General features: G+C 47.6%; 1 protein-coding gene across 8 annotated transcripts in view; it reads left to right on the top strand.

The window, feature by feature from the left end:
• The first annotated feature begins 61 nt into the window (after positions 1-61).
• Positions 62-17,045, top strand: part of WNK3 (WNK lysine deficient protein kinase 3) — a 113,398-nt gene continuing 96,414 nt past the window's right edge. For 3 of the 8 annotated variants that reach the window (XM_077329563.1, XM_077329562.1, XM_077329556.1), the window contains exon 1: positions 8,244-8,514. The gene's annotated coding sequence lies outside the window, so the exon portion shown is untranslated. Of the gene's footprint in view, positions 215-7,944; positions 8,045-8,243; positions 8,515-8,628; positions 8,779-8,803; positions 8,890-17,045 lie in introns of those variants that run through there. The other 5 variants (XM_077329558.1, XM_077329561.1, XM_077329564.1 and 2 more) reach the window with 5 other exon arrangements.

Raw genomic sequence — 17,045 nt, 5'->3', positions numbered from 1 at the left:
GTCATTGGCGGGCGGGAGGGATTGAATGACAGGCTCGCGTGCCGCGCTTGGCGCCTTCTGTTTCCCCTCAGCGAGCGCTTCTGAAGGGAGGAAGGAAGGAGGAAGGAAGGGAGGAAAGTGTCGCCGGGCGGCCTGCGCGCTTGGAGGGGAGCCGTTCCCCGAAGCCCTCGTCCTTCCAGCAGGCCCAGCCAGGGCGGAAGGGTCTCCTCTGGAGGTCGGAGGCCGTTGCTTCAACTGCCTGGCCCACCTGCCCCCCTTTCCCTCCTTCTGTCTCCTCCTCTCTCACTCCTCCTTCCCTCCCTCATCCTCCTCCTCCTCTTGTTTCTTTCTCTTCATTTCTCTCTGCTCTCTTTCTTACACCTTCCTTCTTGCTTTTTCTCTTTATTTCTCTCTATTTCCTCTCGTTTCATTCTCCTCCTCTTACTTTTTTGTCTCTCCTCTTTGTTTATCCCTCCCTCCCCCTGAGTCCTATTCTTTTCCTTCCTTCCTTCCTTCCTTCCTTCCTTCCTTCCTTCCTTCCTGTCCTATTCTTCTCCTCCCTCCCCCTGAGTCCTATTCTTTTCCTTCCTTCCTTCCTTCCTTCCTTCCTTCCTTCCTTCCTTCCTTCCTTCCTTCCTTCCTTCCTTCCTTCCTTCCTTCCTTCCTTCCTTCCTTCCTTCCTAACTGTCCTATTCTTCTCCTCCCTCCCCCTGAGTCCTATTCTTTTCCTTCCTTCCTTCCTTCCTTCCTTCCTTCCTTCCTTCCTTCCTTCCTTCCTTCCTTCCTTCCTTCCTAACTGTCCTATTCTTCTCCTCCCTCCCCCTGAGTCCTTTTCCTTCCTCCCTCCCTCCTTCCTTCCTATTCCAATTTCCTTCCTTCTTTCCTTCCTTCCTTCCTTCCTTCCTTCCTTCCTTCCTTCCTTCCTTCCTTCCTTCCTTCCTTCCTTCCTTCCTGTCTTATTCTTCTCCTCCCTCCCCCTGAGTCCTATTATTTTCCTCCCTCCCTCCCTTACCCCTCAGTCCTTCTCCTTCCTCCCTCCCCCCTTCTCTCCCCCTGTCCTATTCCTTCCTTCCGAGTCCTATTCTTCTCCTCCTTCCCAGTCCACTTCCAGTTTTCTTCCTTCTCAGTCCACTTCCTTCCTTCCTCCCTCTCCCCCCCTCTCTGTCTCTCCCAGCCATTCCCCAAAAGAATTCAGGGCAGTTTACAACAAAGATTAAAGTACAAAGTAATTAGATGTAATACAGTCTAAAATTTGATTTTAAAACTCAGCTAGTCCAGTGGCAGTTAACTATTGCTGCCTCTGCTTATAAAACATTAAAATGGATTTCAGCCCAGTGAGGGGCAGATTGAGTGCTTAAGGTGGCCAGCATCTTCTTGGGGCTAACTCTGGCTTCAATTGTATGCTTGGAAGAACAGCTCTTTTTTACAGGCTGTGTGGAGCTAAGGTCCTGCAGGGCCCTGGTGTCTACGCGGGCCTTCCCCTGTCTCTGATCCAGAAATTGTAGCTGGTACAAAATGCGGCTGTTAGGATCCTCATGAGATCATCTTAGAGGGTGAATGTCCAGCCTATGCTGAGGCAGCTGCATTGGCCACCAGTTGGCTTCCGGATCAGGTCCAAGGTTTGGGTTCTTATCTTTAAGGCCACCCGTGCTTAACTGAGGAACCGCTTGCTTCCTTATGCCCCCCCCCCCCCCCCGCAGGGCTCTCTGCCCTATGGGTATGAATTTGCTGGTGGTCCCTGGCCCCCGGGGGGTTCAGCTGGCCTTGGCCAGGGCATTTCCAGTCCTGGCCCTGGCCTGGCTGAATGAACTCCCAGACGAGCTGAAGGCCCTGACGGAACTTTCTGCAGGGCTTGCAAGATGGAGCTCTTCTGCCAGACATTTGGTTGAAGCCAGGCCAGGAAGATTTGGCCCCTCTAGAGACACTGCCTGTGATAACTGGGCATAGATTCTTCCCCTGAGGATGATGGCGGCTATTGGGGGTTGATTGGGGAAGGGGTGGGTTTTTAAGACTGATTCCTGATATTGGAGTTTATTGTTGTTTCTGTCTAGGGGGTTATATTGTATTTTTATTACATTGTATTACAACCTTTATTCTTTTACTGTAAAATGCCAGGAGCCGGACTGGCTTTGGGAGTGGTGGGTATAAATCAAAATATTATAATAATTTGATAGAGCATTCTACCCGGCCATGACCCTGGCCTTGGTTGAGACAATTTTCAAGTGTTTGGGGCTGGGGGCCCTAAGCAAATTCCAGTTGCTAGATCTTAGTGGTCTTTCAGGGACGTATTGGGGGAGATGGTCACCTGTTTGTTGGACTGTCTACACCAGGGGTAGTCAACCTGTGGTCCTCCAGATGTTCATGGACTACAATTTCCATGAGCCCCTGCCAGCAAACGCTGGCAGGGGCTTATAGGAATTGTAGTCCATGAACATCTGGAGGACCACAAGTTGACTACACCTGGTCTACACAACAGGGTTGTTGTTGCAGTTTTTGCAAAAAAAAATTAGTTTTCTTCAAGTAGGACGCAATTCCGCAGCACCAAGACCCAGGTCTATTATTCTTAGGCCAGGCAGCCAGCAGGGCTTATGCCACTTGCCCACATGTCCAGGTCTGAGTTCTTCAGCTTTCAAGGCACCAGTCAAGGGTAGGCCTTCTTAAAGAACCAGCCCTTGGCTGCCAAAGGAATCCTCAGGTAGCTCAAGGGTGGGAGCAGGAGTAGGGTCTTCTTGACTGGAAGGGCTGTTGAGGAGGGACAAGGGAGCTGCCCCAGAGACAAAATGGTGGCCAAAGAAGGGGAACTGGCCTGTGGGAGGAAGCTGGACCATTCTCATGCAGGATGAGGCTGCCTCCCACACCTCAGATACAGATTTTCCCTCCTGCCATATTTTGTTTCTACCCTAGCAGAATCTCCTCTCCTTCCGACTGGAAATATTTCTCAGATTTCCCATGGAAATTCAGGTGAAGGAGCCTTTGGTTCGGGTCAAATAAGGGTAGGAGGTGTGGACTAAACTAGGAGAGAAGACCCACAGTAACAGAGCAGCGGTAGTCAACCTGTAGTCCTCCAGATCAGTGGTCCCCAACCCCCGGTCCGGGGACCAGTACCAGTCCGTAGATCAGTCAGTACCAGGCTACGGCTCTTCCTTGCCCTCTTCCCAGGCTGCTGCCTTTGGGGCTGCCCTGCCACTCTGCCGCTGGCTCACCTTTGGTGCTTTCCAGTGGCCGCCATGGCTGGGGCTCCCCCTCAGAGTAGCGCTGTGCAGCTGCTGCTGGCAGCGCCCCCCAGCGGGAGGCGGGAAGTCAGGGGTGCCAGCGGGAAAACAAGTGGAGCAGGGGCTCAGGCGGCAGCAGCGATGTCCCTTGGCAAAAGACTAACCCCCCCCCCCCCAGGCCTCAGTAAAATTGTCAAGTGTTGACCGGTCCCTGGTGATAAAAAGGTTGGGGACCACTGCTCCAGATGTTCATGGACTACAATTCCCATGAGCCCCTGCTAGCATTTGCTGGCAGGGCCTCATGGGAATTGTAGTCCATGAACATCTGGAGGACCACAGGTTGACTACCCCTGACACAGAGGATGCCTGCTGACCCACTCTAGGGACTCCCTGTCCCAATTGATTGCTTTGGAGCTTCCATCCTATCCCGCCTTCCTATTCCAAAGACATGGTTATTTGCCATATGTTACTTGTCCCGTGATGTGCCCTTTTCTGAACTTGCCGGAAGGCAACTGACTTTTTTTTTTTAAAGGTCCTCTGTTTCTTTTATTTTTGCTGTTCAAATTTTAATGAAGACTGTGAACATGTTTGACCTCAGCGGTCAATGATAGCTTCTTTGTGGATCGACTTAGCTGTGCTTTGCGGGCCTTCAGCTTCTCATTTTAAAAAAAGACGGACAGGGTAAGCGAAGGTATCACGGCCTATTGGAAGAAATGTGCATTCACATGGGGAATTATACCCAGAATTAAACTTTGTTGGTCTTAAAGTTGCCACCGGACTTTGTTCTGTTGTTTCAGATCAACTCTACCCACCTGAATTCCAGCTGCCCATTTGGTTGCCTTTAATTTAGCATTGATCTCAAGGGGGGGACGGGACACACCTAAGAAGCATGCATTGGGCCACCTGTAGTGAATATTTCTAAATGCAATATCCTGATAAGGCTCCCATGTTCAGTCGTCCTATGGCAGAGGTTATTTCATTGTATGTTGCTTTTCCATCAGGAAGGTGTGGTGATGGCAAATTGCACTGGGTAAAATTCTTAGTTGTAGAATATGTAGGAATGCTTTTCAAGGTAAGCAACTCTAAGAGGCATGCTCTGCTTAAAAAAACACACACATTTTAGTACAGAACAAACTTAAGTATCTCAACAAGAATGGGTGAAAGGGAGCTTAGGGAGTGATCCTAAACATGTTTACTCAGAATCATACTCGTCTGTTCAATGAGAGATTACTCCCAGGAATGTATTGTTAAGGTAGCCCTATTAATCTCTTTTCTGTGTCATGGATATTAGTTGCACTTTGTAAGTCAGGATACAAAGTCTTGCACTTTGTAAGAGCTAATAAGCAAAAAATTATTTTTGCTTATTAGCTCTAAGTAGAAGAAAAAGAAGGAGTTGGTTGTTATATGCCGCTTTTCTGTACCCGAAGGAGTCTGAAAGCGGCTTACATTTGCCTTCCCTTTCCTCTCCCCACAACAGGCACCCTGTGAGGTGGGTGAGGCTGAGAGAGCCCTGATATTCCTGCTCGGTCAGTGCTGTGGCGAGCTCAAGGTCACCCAGCAGGCTGCATGTGGGGGAGAGCGGAATCAAACCTGGCTCACCAGATTAGAAGTCCATGCTCCTAACCACTACACCAAGCTGGCTTTATTTATGACACTGATATATTTTGAGCTGATGTTGCTTTTGAGAAAGCTGCTGGTGAATAACGTTTCATAAAACCAAGCACAATTGCATAAAAACTAAAAAGGGAAGCGCGAGACCAGCATGCTATCAATGACCTAGAATACTAAAAAAAAAACACCAAAACATAAACAAATGTAAGAAGTCTTGCAAGCTCCTTAAACCAGGAACTATCTACTAAAAATAAACCTAGGGTTTACAGCAAAGGGCAACAATGAGGGGAGCGTAGCTTCCCCTTAAAGTAAAACAACAAATGAACAGAGTGCGGACAAATAAAGCTTGGGGCAATAAGACATTTCCACACTATATGAAAACCTCCACAGGCTAGGTGCAAAGTTCGTTTCTGTAGGGAAGGTGTTCTGTAATTTGGGTGCCAGAATAGACCCAGCATGGTGTCGTGGTTAGAGAAGCCTTTTTTAACCTTTTGACTGTGGAGGAACCCCTGTAATAATTATTTCATGATCCCCTGAAATAATTCTTCAAACTTCAGAAGTGGTGCCATGTCCCTTCAGAGAAGTGGTCACGGAAGTAAGATGCAGGAGCCAACCGATCAATCGATCATTTACCATCTCCACTGTGGAGAAAGAGGCGAGGGATATAGAGCAACCAGGGAAGTGGGCTCCCTCCGAACTTCTGGCAAAGGCCACGGAATTCCTGGAGAGCTGTCATGTAACCCTAGGATTCCCTGGAACGCTGGTTGGGAATCCCTGGGTTAAAATGTCAGCCAAGGATCTCTGACAATCAGATTCAACTCTCCACTCTCCCATTGAACCTTGCTGAGTAATCTTGGGCCAGTCACAGTTGCTCAGACTAACCTCCTTCACAGGGTTGTTGTAGTGAGGAAACAATGGGGAAGAGGAGAACTGTGTAAGTCACCTTTGGTCCCCGATGGGAGAGAAAGGTGGGGTATAAATGAAGTCAATAGGTACTGTAGGCCCCTGATGCCAGGTTGAGCTGATAGGCAAACTTGTGTAGGGACAACTATTGAATGTTTCCAAGCTGTTTGGGAATAACGGTTGTTCAACTTGTAAGGAAATCAAGCGTTAAGTACTCGTCTTTCATAACCAGCCAGATGTGATCCCTGTATGTTCTGACCCCAAACAACCTGTCTACTCCAGCTTGAACTCTCCAAGCTGGTCTTCCAAGGCAGTCCCCCATAAAATGCCTAGCAGTAATCTAATGCGACCAGTGGCCAAATCCAGCTTCTCAAGGAAGTGCCATAGCTGGTGAACCTTCATACTGCATGCCACTCTTGGGGGTGCACAACCCCATCAAGGGCACGCTGACTCCTTGGTTCACAGCTGATTGCTTTAGCAATCAAGAGCACATCAGTCTCTTCTGTAATATGCTTCAGTTATTGGCCCTCATCCAGCTCAGTTTTTTTTGCTGAGGACATCTGTTGCCCTGCCTGACACATCTGTTGTCTCGCTTGCGCCAAATGATGGTGCTCAGACCCGATCTTTCCTGGTGAGGAACCCTCCTCAGGTTGCAGCAGACTCTGGGAACATTTTAGGGAAAGGTCCCATCACAGAACAAACCAGCTATCTCTTGTCATACTGGTTACCAACCAACATCAGGTTCTTTCCTTATTGTGAAACTTCCCCTTCCAATAATGACCAGTTGGGTTGGACAGTTGGATTAGGAACAATATAAAAAGTCTGGGGAGCTTGGTATGTTTGTGTGCTTTGGTCATTATGCAGATTGCCAAATCTAGAATCATAGAGTTGGAACGGGCCACACAGGACATCTAGTCCAACCCCCTGCGCAACGCAGGATCAGCCCAAAGCATCCTAAAGCATCCGAGAAAAGTGTGTATCCAACCTTTGCTTGAAGACTGCCAGTGAGGGGGAGCTCACCACCTCCTTAGGCAGCCTATTCCACTGCTGAACTACTCTGACTGTGAAAATTTTTTTCCTGATATCTAGCCTATATCGTTGTAAAAGGTAAAGGTAAAGGTATCCCCTGTGCAAGCACCGAGTCATGTCTGACCCTTGGGGTGACGCCTTCTAGCGTTTTCATGGCAGACTCAATACAGGGTGGTTTGCCAGTGCCTTTCCCAGTCATTACCATTTACCCCCCAGCAAGCTGGGTACTCATTTTACTGACCTTGGAAGGATACAAGGCTGAGTCAACCTTGAGCCGGCTGCTGGGATTGAACTCCCAGCCTCATGGGCAGAGCTTCAGACTGCATTTCTGCCGCGTTACCACTCTGCGCCACAAGAGGCCCATATAATTGTACTTGTAGTTTAAACCCATTACTGCGCATCCTTTCCTCTGCAGCCAACAGGAACAGCATCCTGCCCTCCTCCAAGTGACAACCTTTCACATACAAAGAGGGCTAATGTCCCCTCTCAACCTCCTTTTCTCCAGGCTGAACATTCCCAAGTCCCTCAACCTATCTTCATAGGGCTTGGTCCCTTGGCCCCAGATCATCCTCGTCGCTCTCCTCTGTACCCTTTCTAACAAAAGAGATGTCGATTGGAATCACTTTTGCATCTTGCCAGGCATAGGAGAGGTGCTTAAAAGTTTTTTAAAAATTATAATAACAAGATACGGATGCTGGTACTAAATAGTTTTTTTTATTGGAATTGTTTTATTGATTGTACTGGTTTTTATGGTGGTGAGCCGCAAGCTGGCTGGGCCGGAAGCTTTGGGATAGAAATGTAATAAATATATAGAAGACAAAAATTAAGAAGAAAGCACAGATGCATTATATTAATGTTCCTTTAAACTTTGCCACATGTTGTTTGGTTGCTTGAACTATCAATAAGTTCCCATAGAGCTGCTGGAAGCACATTTGATCTGTGGGTTCTTGGTGCTGTGGGCCGATGGATATTGGATATCTAGTAGTTGTGGGAGTGGGTTTTGGATTTGTGTCCCAGGGAGGTGGAATGGAGAAGCGTGTTGCAAATATGTTTTGTTTCGGATTACATTTGGTGCATTTTGAACCCCATGTCTGCCTGCAGAGCTACTTAGACCTTGTGCGTGCATGCGTGGGTGAGTGCACTGGTGATTCTCAGGATTTGGGGTCGCCCCTCAAATCTTCGTGCGGCCCAGAGGAAACGGCACGTGTTAGCACAAGCTGGATGATTTCGACCCCCTCCTTTTCACTCCAGAGAAGTGGAAATCTCCACCGGTGAGGATGCAAAACAAGAACTGTTCCTTTGACATCCGGGTGAGATGCCTTTGTGCCCCATCAATCTCTCTCTCTCTCTCTCTGTGCGTGTGTGTCTCCCTCCCCCTCTCCTTGTAGAGGAGATGGTTTACCCCGACGGAGTGTGCTTCATTGAGATTTTGTTGGTGTGTGGAGCTGTATAAGGGCTGCCTCTGCCATCCCCATCTCCTCCTCCTCCTCTTCCTGCTGCGTGTGGAGGGAGGGAGGGAGGGGGGGTGTTTCCTCAGAATTGTGCAGCCCAGACAGAAGGTAGAAGGGAGAGGGTAGCTCTTCACCTGCTTAGCAGACGAGGTTCACCATTACCCGGAAGTTCTTCCTTGTGAGGAGGTTGGGGGGGGGGTCTTTTCTCCCTTGATGCAGTGAGCGTCCCCCCCTTCTCTTCACCGCTTCCATGGGGGCTGATTGAGAAGAGTCCACAGGGATGGAGAGCTGCATCCCCCTTGGCACTAACCGGCACCCTCTAATCCTGGGTAAGAAATGGGGGGCGGATTTTTCTTTCCAGAGGAAGGGTGGGTAGCATGAGAGAGAGACAGAGAGGAAGAGGAGGGGGTCTGGGTGGCTTTTTGTGCATGTGACCACAGTCCGTCTGGCTGGATGGTCGTGCCGAACACTGTTGGAGCGGAAGACGAATCGAGCCTGGGATGGATGTTGGGATCCTGAGGACCAGGACTCGGAAAGGAATTTCTTTGAAATCAACCGGACTTAGTTGCCCGAAAAATAGGTGTCGCTCGGAGGTATCATCGCAGGCGGGCGTGAGGGTTTGGAAATGGGAGGGGGCTTGAACTCCCCCCCCCCCCCCGTTTTTGGATTTCATGTGCAAGCAGTGTTTGGCGTTGGAAAGACAGGTGTGTGCGCGCACAGCAGGGTGGATGGAATTTCTTTGTCGGGCGAGTCTTCTACTCCCAAACGATGAGGGAGCGTGAGAGGAGACGCCAGAGCTGGTATTTTGTCCTGATCTTTTATTTAGTGTGTGGAGGGGACAGGCAGGGGCTGTGTGTCTGGAATTCCAATGTCCTAGGGAGAGGGAAGCAGCAGCAACCTCCCTTGGTTTCTTTCCTGGATGGAAGTGCATTTGGGTGTGATATTCCTCACTCTTTTTCGACGTGGTTTCTGTTTTGCTTTGTTTGCACGTACTCTGCCGTTATATGGTATTAACCTCGTTCCGAAAGATTTTGTTTAAAGGCCTTTTGTGTTTAACTGTGTAGTTCCTCCACCCCTAGGAATTTTGCAGTCTGGATTCATTAACGTCGTCGTCCCCCCCCCCCCCTCTCAAGGAGAGGGTGATGTATCTATAGAGAGAATTTATTTTAAAACATCTGACATTTGTCTGCCTGAATCGGTAAAACAGCTTAAGCTTTTTGGTTAAGGAAACATCTCAGAATGAAATATGTTGTTCCTCCCTATGGTTTTCTTAAGACAACATTTTGATAAAGTAGTTTGGAATCACTCTTAGTAAATGTAGATCTGCTCTACAATGGATGTTATACCATTTTGGAGCTTGTTTCTATCTGGATACCTTTAGGTTATATTTGAATTAGAAGTCACAAGTATGTTTGCTGGTGTTTGTATAGATTCATTTTCCATAAACAATTATTTCAATAGCCAGATATCAATTCCAAATACCCAGAGTTTCAGTTATATACCACAGTACTTGTCCTAGCATTAAGAGGGTAGAGAAGATGCTTAAATCCATCCTGTAAGCTCCAGCCATCCCAGTTTAGTTGGTGTTCCCATCCATGAAGTCAGAATTTGAGAGCTGAGCTCCAGTAATTTGTTTCTTGGCTGTACACGGGGAAGTGAAGTTCTTGTATTGTGATATTCTGAATGCTTGTTACCCAGTGGCCTCAAAGTAGGACAAGATTCCTTGAACAAAGTTTGAGTCCAGTGGCACCTTCAAGACCAACAAAGTTTAATTCTGAGTACCTGAAGAAGTGTGTCTACACAGTGTTGGTCTTAAAGGAGCCACTGGACTCAAACTTTGTTCCGTTCCTTCAGGCCAACACCTGAATCTAAGATTCCTTGAAGGTATTGCAGGACCTGCTCAGTGGAAGGACCTCTGGTGAACTTACACTCAACCAGGGGCCAAGCTGATTGTATTCAGGAATACAACGGGCGCTAGATTGGGGTGTTGGTGGAAGAACTCTGTGGACAGCCTCCCCCCAGGACTTGGAACGGCTGCAGTGGCAGCTCTCACGCAACACAGATCTGCAGCCTCCAAGCCTCGGAGGGAAGCGGAAGGAGGAAGGGGTGGTCAAGGGTGGGGGACGGAAGGCGATTGGCTGGCCGCTGGACAGACAGGCAAGCCGGTTGGAGGAGGAGGCACTCAGGGGAGGGACAGCCACCGTGAGTGGGTGTTAAGCAATGAATGGCACTTAAGCCATGAGACCAGCTCCTCTTCCAAGGCCTTACCAGAAAGATTAAGTGGAACAGATTTGGGCGGGGTCATGAAGTCCCTTAAAAGAAAAACAGCTTGCTTCTTTATCACATCACATCAAAAAAAATTGAAAAAAGCTGAGTGTTCATCATGATTGCCAGTGCTTGTGTTAGAAAGCCAGATTTTTATTTCCCAAAAGGCTGTGTGGTTATCAGTGGATTTTTCCCCCCCAGGTGGTGTGGAAAGTCCTGTGAAGTCACAGGCAACGTATGGGGACCACGTGAGGTTTTCAAGGTAAGAGGTCCAGAGAGGTGGCTTTTACCATTGCCTGCCTTGGTGTAGCGACCTTGGACTGCCACAGTTGTATCTAGGGTTGGGTGCTTCAGCGGCCGAATCGGCCAGTTGCTCCTCCTGCAACCAGTGCCGCGCCGCGGGGGGGGGCGAGGCGCGGGTGTCGGAACGCTAGCGGGGGCACACATGTAGGCGTGGAGCTTCGTGCCTCTCCTCCCCCCCGCGGCAATGCGCTGGCTGCGGTGGGAGCAACCGGCTGCTTTAGGCACCGAAGCGCCCAACCCTAGCTGCATCCCATCCACGTAATGCCCTGGGCCAAACTCTCCTCACTGGATTATTGAGTTCACGTTGTTTACACGATTTTCTGCAAGTAGGTGAAGCCCATGGTACAGGACTGCTCGGAATAGAAAGGAGAAATAATCCAAATTCTTAAATTGCTGTTGAAAGGCTCACTTGAAATAAAAGCTACAGGGCGATCCAAAGGAGGATATCCCCTGGGAGCATAATAGTCTGTTTTGATTTGTAAAGGTAAAGGTAAAGGTATCCCCTGTGCAAGCTCCGGGTCATGTCTGACCCTTGGGGTGACGCCCTCTAGCGTTTTCTTGGCAGACTCAATACGGGGTGGTTTGCCAGTGCCTTCCACAGTCATTACCGTTTACCCCCCAGCAAGCTGGGGATTCATTTTACCGACCTCAGAAGGAGGGAAGGCTGAGTCAACCTTGAGCCGGCTGCTGGGATCGAACTCCCAGCCTCATGGGCCGAGCTTTCAGACTGCATGTCTGCTGCCTTACCACTCTGCACCACAAGAGGCTCATTTTGATTTGTACCTGAGCCCAAATGCTGCTGTTGTCCAAAAGCCAGATTCTTTCAAAGGGCTTATGTCCTGTATGGAACTGCTTTCAGCAATACGGACAACACCGTTTTGGTACAGTTGATTGTGATCATAACTAATCCAGTATTTTATGCAGCGTTGAAATTTGCGTATGGATCTCTTTCTATGCTAAGGCAACTGTTGGAACTCATGGAGTAATCTGAGGAAGTTGAAGGGGGTTGGTCAATGAACCATGAGGACAGGCTATAGCTTGGATTTTACGTGTTTGGGAAGTAGCACGTTTCTTGAACCCAGCAATAAATTCTAACCGAACAAACCCCATGACCTGCTTGATTTGAGAGGTAGGCATCCCTTGGGATGACTAGGCAGTTTAGTCTCCTTGAATTCAGGGCAGAAGAAATCCACTGCCTAAGGGGATAGAAAGCTGGCAGTTTTCAAGCAGCAGCTGGACAGATACTTACCCTGGATGCTTGAGGCTGATCCTGCATTGAGCAGGGGGTGGGACTAGAGGGCCTGCATGGCCCCTTCCCATTCTAGGATTCTATGAAGATACTGTACTTTGCTCTTTGGCTTGATTATCAGGTAATTGGAATAACCATTTCAATTTAACTTGGGCACTTTTTGGATCCCTAGAGCCCCTTCTCTGTGGAGCTAACATGACCTTCATTTACCCTTTTCTTTTGAGATATTTGGGCCCTAATGTGAACAATGCTAACTATTGTTTTGTGTGTCTGTTCCATTTTTAGTTGCGTTAGAGCATTAAGGAGATTGTGAACTTCTGGCTTGAAGCAGCTGAATTATAAATAAGCTGTGAATATGAGGATTAGGTATGGAGGACTGAGAATCAGAGTGGTAGTAGTGGTAGACCACAAAATACTCTTAAATCTGGGATCTGCGCGGTCTTATCTCTGCCATGGGCTGAAATATATAATGTCTTCAGCCAAATTATATTAATGCCCATCCAGATCACTGTAAACCCCCTATCTCTTATTTATTTATTTTTTTATGCCTGAACTTTCACCCACAGTTAGTCTCAGGTTGGCTTATATGGCTTTCTTCTCTCCCATTTTATCTTTACAACAACCCTGTGAGGTAGTTTAGGCTGAGGGACTGTGACTTGCCCAAGATCAGCCAGTGAGCTTCCATGACAGGAGTGTGGATTTGAACCTGGGTCTTCCAGATTTTTGCCTGACAGTTTTAACAACACCACACTGTAGTATAACTCCAAATGTAAGGTATAACTTATTGTAATCTACAGGCAAAGTTGCATTCTTTCCTTAGCCCAAGACAGATCCATCTGGCTTTGACCAGGGCCAGGGCCTTTTTGATCCTGGCCCCGGCCTGGTGGAATGAACTCCAGAAGAACTGAGGACCCTAAATCCCTGACTTATATGGCTGTCAATGTGTTTGTCACTTGGAGGAGGGCAGGATGCTGTTTTCCATTGGCTGCAGAGGAGAGGACACGCAGTAATGGGTTTAAACTACAAGTACAACGATATAGGCTAGATATCAGGAAAAACATTTTCACAGTCAGAGTAGTTCAGCAGTGGAATAGGCTGCCTAAGTTGGTGGTGAGCTCCCCCTCACTGGCAGTCTTCAAGCAAAGGTTGGATACACCCTTTATTGGATGCTTTAGGATGCTTAGGGCTGATCCTGCATTGAGCAGGGGGTTGGGCTAGATGGCCTGTGTGGCCCCTTCCAACTCTACGATTCTATGATTCTAACTAATCAACACAAGGAAAGACTGGCTGTTCTGTATTTGGTTGGCAACATGACACGTTGTGTATTTTATTTATTTGAAAATTGATCTATTAGACTTCACAGAGAGGAAACTAAAAAATTCCCATCTATTAGCTGTTACTTAGTATTAAAGAAATGCTTTACGAAGGTTCATGCTGTTTCACAGGTGTTCTTCCCCTAATAAGTTAGATATGAATATCCCCATATAGCAGATCATGTGCTGTGGTTTTTTGGTGGATTCATGGCGGAGGGGCCTTTGGAACTAGGAACCTCACTTCCTGATAACATACCTTGTTTATTAGTACATGCCACCAGCTCTCGGTCGTGTTGAAATACTTAAGTTGTAGGAGGGTGGCTTGTGCTCCGGTTACCCGCAATTAGATATACAGTAGCTGTTGGCCAAAGTCCCGTCATGCTTCTGTGTTCATAGCATGTGATTATTCATTCGTGGAACGCATCCAGAGCTTGTGAGCCAGCTCTTTTTAACTTGGTAGATGTGCCAATTGTTAATTAAAATCTGTGCTAGTACAGTTGTAGCGTCTTGGACACTTGATGCTGGACTTTGTTTCCAAATGGTACGTATCAAGGGAATGTTTAGTGGCCAACAATAGACTGCTATAGTTTGGGTCAGCTCTTCATTAGGGGCCGGTCTGGGGTGTGAATGGGGCAGCGTCACGCACGGACTTCTTTCTTTTGATGCTTCTGGTGAATAGTGCATTGTTCTACAAAATTTAATAATTCTGAGGCTGACCTATAATTACACGTTATCTGCCCTGGTCTGGGGTTGTGAACCAGAACATTTAGGAAAGGGGGCAAGAGTTCACCTGGCATAATGATAGTATTCTTGGAAGATGCTAAAATGGGATAATGTATAGACCTCTCTGCCTATATAGGATCTGGGACTAAAAGTTTCTTTCTCGTCCTTCCACAAGATATTCAAATCCACTAATATTTGTCTGTGCTTAAACTCCATTGCTTAACTCTTAACACTTAACCCTGAGATTTGTCATGTGGTGTGCTACACGGCAGCAGGGTAAGCGCGCAGGATGGTCTACTCCAGGGCTGATTCTGCACTTACTTGGTTTTTTCTGTTGTGGATCCTGCTGAATTCAGATCGATTTGAACTTGGGTCTTCCTCTGCCCCCCCCATTGAAACGGAAAAGTGTTCTGCACTTGATTAGGGAAGCTCAGAAGGGGGGAGCCAAGCACAGCAGGAGCCTCTTTCTTTTCTTGAAGCGGGGAGGGGGGGCTGAGGATTGGAGACAGTAGAGGAAGGGGAATAAATGCAAGAGGAAAATCTCTGCCAAGAGAAGTCTCTGCTGAGAGAAATTAGAGCTTCCCCTTTAAGGGAAACCTTGCAGCCTGGGGACAAGGAAACCTTTGAACTGACACCCTGGCCAATCAGCACTTTTCTACAGTGTTGGAGGCCTGAGACAGCTAGTTAGCTTGGGTCAAGCAGAGAGCTGCGCCTTTACTCATGCCAATTTTTCAAATATCAAGGGCTATATCCACTCCAGGATATCACAGGGGAAAGGTAGGATCACTCCGGAGCAATCCTGCTTGTTGCAGAGGGAAAATTTAAATCGCCTAACATCAAAATGGAAATCTCATTTAGTGCAGGTTCAGCACAGATCTGTAAGAGCAATCAAAGTTTTGTTAAGCAATGATAAGTCAGCTTGAACAGTGTTTAGAGGTTGGTGACTTTGGTTATTGTAGGTGGGGCGTGTGGGGTGGAGATTTCTTTGCAACTCAGAATGCGGTGAGCAGTCGTGTTTCAGTTTGTCTGTTAACCTTTTTCTTGGCCATCTCTCAAAAGCATATTTTGGACTCAGTCGCAGCTGTATCTGTGGATTGTATCCGTTCACTATTGTAGTGTTTTGGGCTAAGCATAGCTGGATACTGTGCTCTGAAACAGTTTATATACATTGTTCGATGTTACTTTTATTCCATCTTGTTGTGAAGGACAGGAGATCACGTGTGGGGTAGGGAGCCTGATTTCTTACCATCAGAAATCCTGCCTGGTTGGAAGGGGGGGGGGAGATTTAATTTGAGCTACAAGGAGCCAGAAATAATTTGCCAAGCTTAATATCATGGATTAGGTAATATTGCATTTCTCATTTGTCTCTCAGATCTGATGAAGGGAGCTTTGACTCTTGAAAGTTCATATCCTGAAAACTGGGCCCAAAACTGGCCCTTTTCCTGTGGACTGAAACGGTTACCCTCTGATACTATTTGTTCCTGTAGGATTATGCAGATTTGAAAATAGGGTTGCTAAGCCCCGCCCGGCAACTGACAGGTGTTGAGAGGAGACTTCGCTGGAGAAAAAAGGCCTAGGCCTCATTGCTGGCATTATGCAGGAAGTGATGTCATCATACCAGCAGTGTTCAGGCAACAGTGATATTTGGGGCAAAAATCTCCATGATATGATAGATGCCAGTTTTATCAGAGTTTTGTCCTTGTTGCCAGTATTGCATAGGGAGCGACATCATTTGGGTGTCATTACATCAGCTGGCCAGCAGGTGGACTTACCTGAAGTAGCAGAAAGTCCCAGCATAGTTCAGGAAGTGACATCATCACACTAGCATTGTCCAGGCGACACTCTGGTATTTGGACAAAACTCTATGATAAAACTGGTACTATCCTCTTATAGAGGTTTTTTGCTCCAAATACCGGACAACGGCTTGGACATTGCTGGTGTGATGACGTCACTTCCTGTACAATGGCTGGGACTTTCTGCTACTTTAGGTAAGTCCACCTGCTGGCCAGCTGGTGTAAGGATGCCCAAAACCTCAGGGGATCTGGAAACAGTATTTGAAAGGGTTCTGGAGGGGGGGGGGTCACCTTTCATGGAACTTTTTGCGAGAGCAGGCTTCTGTAATACACTCAACAGATGATCATCCTGCATTTTTCTTCTAAAAAGATCAAGAAATATAAGGAAAGAACATCGTATGGTGCCTTATTCAACTGCTCAGAAGCATTTTTGTTCTTAGAAGAAGAAGAAGAAGAGTTGGTTCTTATATGCCGCCTTCCCTTTCCTCTCCCCACAACAGACACCCTGTGGGGTGGGTGAGGCTGAGAGAGCCCTGATATTCCTGCTCGGTCAGTACAGTTTTCTCAGTGCCGTGGCGAGCCCAAGGTCACCCAGCTGGTTGCATGTGGGGGAGCGCAGAATCGAACCCGGCATGCCAGATTAGAAGTCCACACTCCTAACCACGACACCAAACTGGCTCTTAGACCCTTCTATCTTTTGCAGCAATAAGCAGTCGTATTCTCTCTTCATGGAGAGAATAACAAGGATATTAAAATTGCTAGTGTATTCTCTCCCCCCCCCCCCGATTTGTCTAAATCAAACACAGACAGGTCTTTTAAGACTTCCCCCTCTACCTTTTCCTCTCTAATATATTAGTGTTTGTCATCAAACTTGGTGGTCACCGCTTTCTAACTGTATTCTAGCTGTGGCCAGAGGGTTGAATAAGGTCAGTACGGTTGTCTCTCACGGCCCGTTCGCAGCGGATCAGCCCAAAATTGCAGTGTAGGTGTTCTTGTTTCTGCATCAGCCGGCGTGCATTTCAGCTGCCATCCGTTACAACCCCTGGGTTCTCAGCGGCATTGCCCATTATCTCCCATTTTGCGTACTTATTTAGTTTCCCTTCTCAAAGGGCAATCGCTGAGCGGCATTTTTATTTCTCAAAGCCAGATAAAGAGCAAGTGTTTTTAAATCTGTTAATGCCTGTTCAGTGCATCAGGGCCTACCCGAGACCTAT

The sequence above is a fragment of the Paroedura picta genome, chromosome 3, assembly GCF_049243985.1.
Source record: "Paroedura picta isolate Pp20150507F chromosome 3, Ppicta_v3.0, whole genome shotgun sequence".
NCBI classification, from domain to species: Eukaryota; Metazoa; Chordata; class Lepidosauria; order Squamata; family Gekkonidae; genus Paroedura; species Paroedura picta.
The sequence above is the reverse complement of the archived record's forward strand: the minus strand, read 5'-3'. Positions and strand labels throughout refer to the sequence as shown.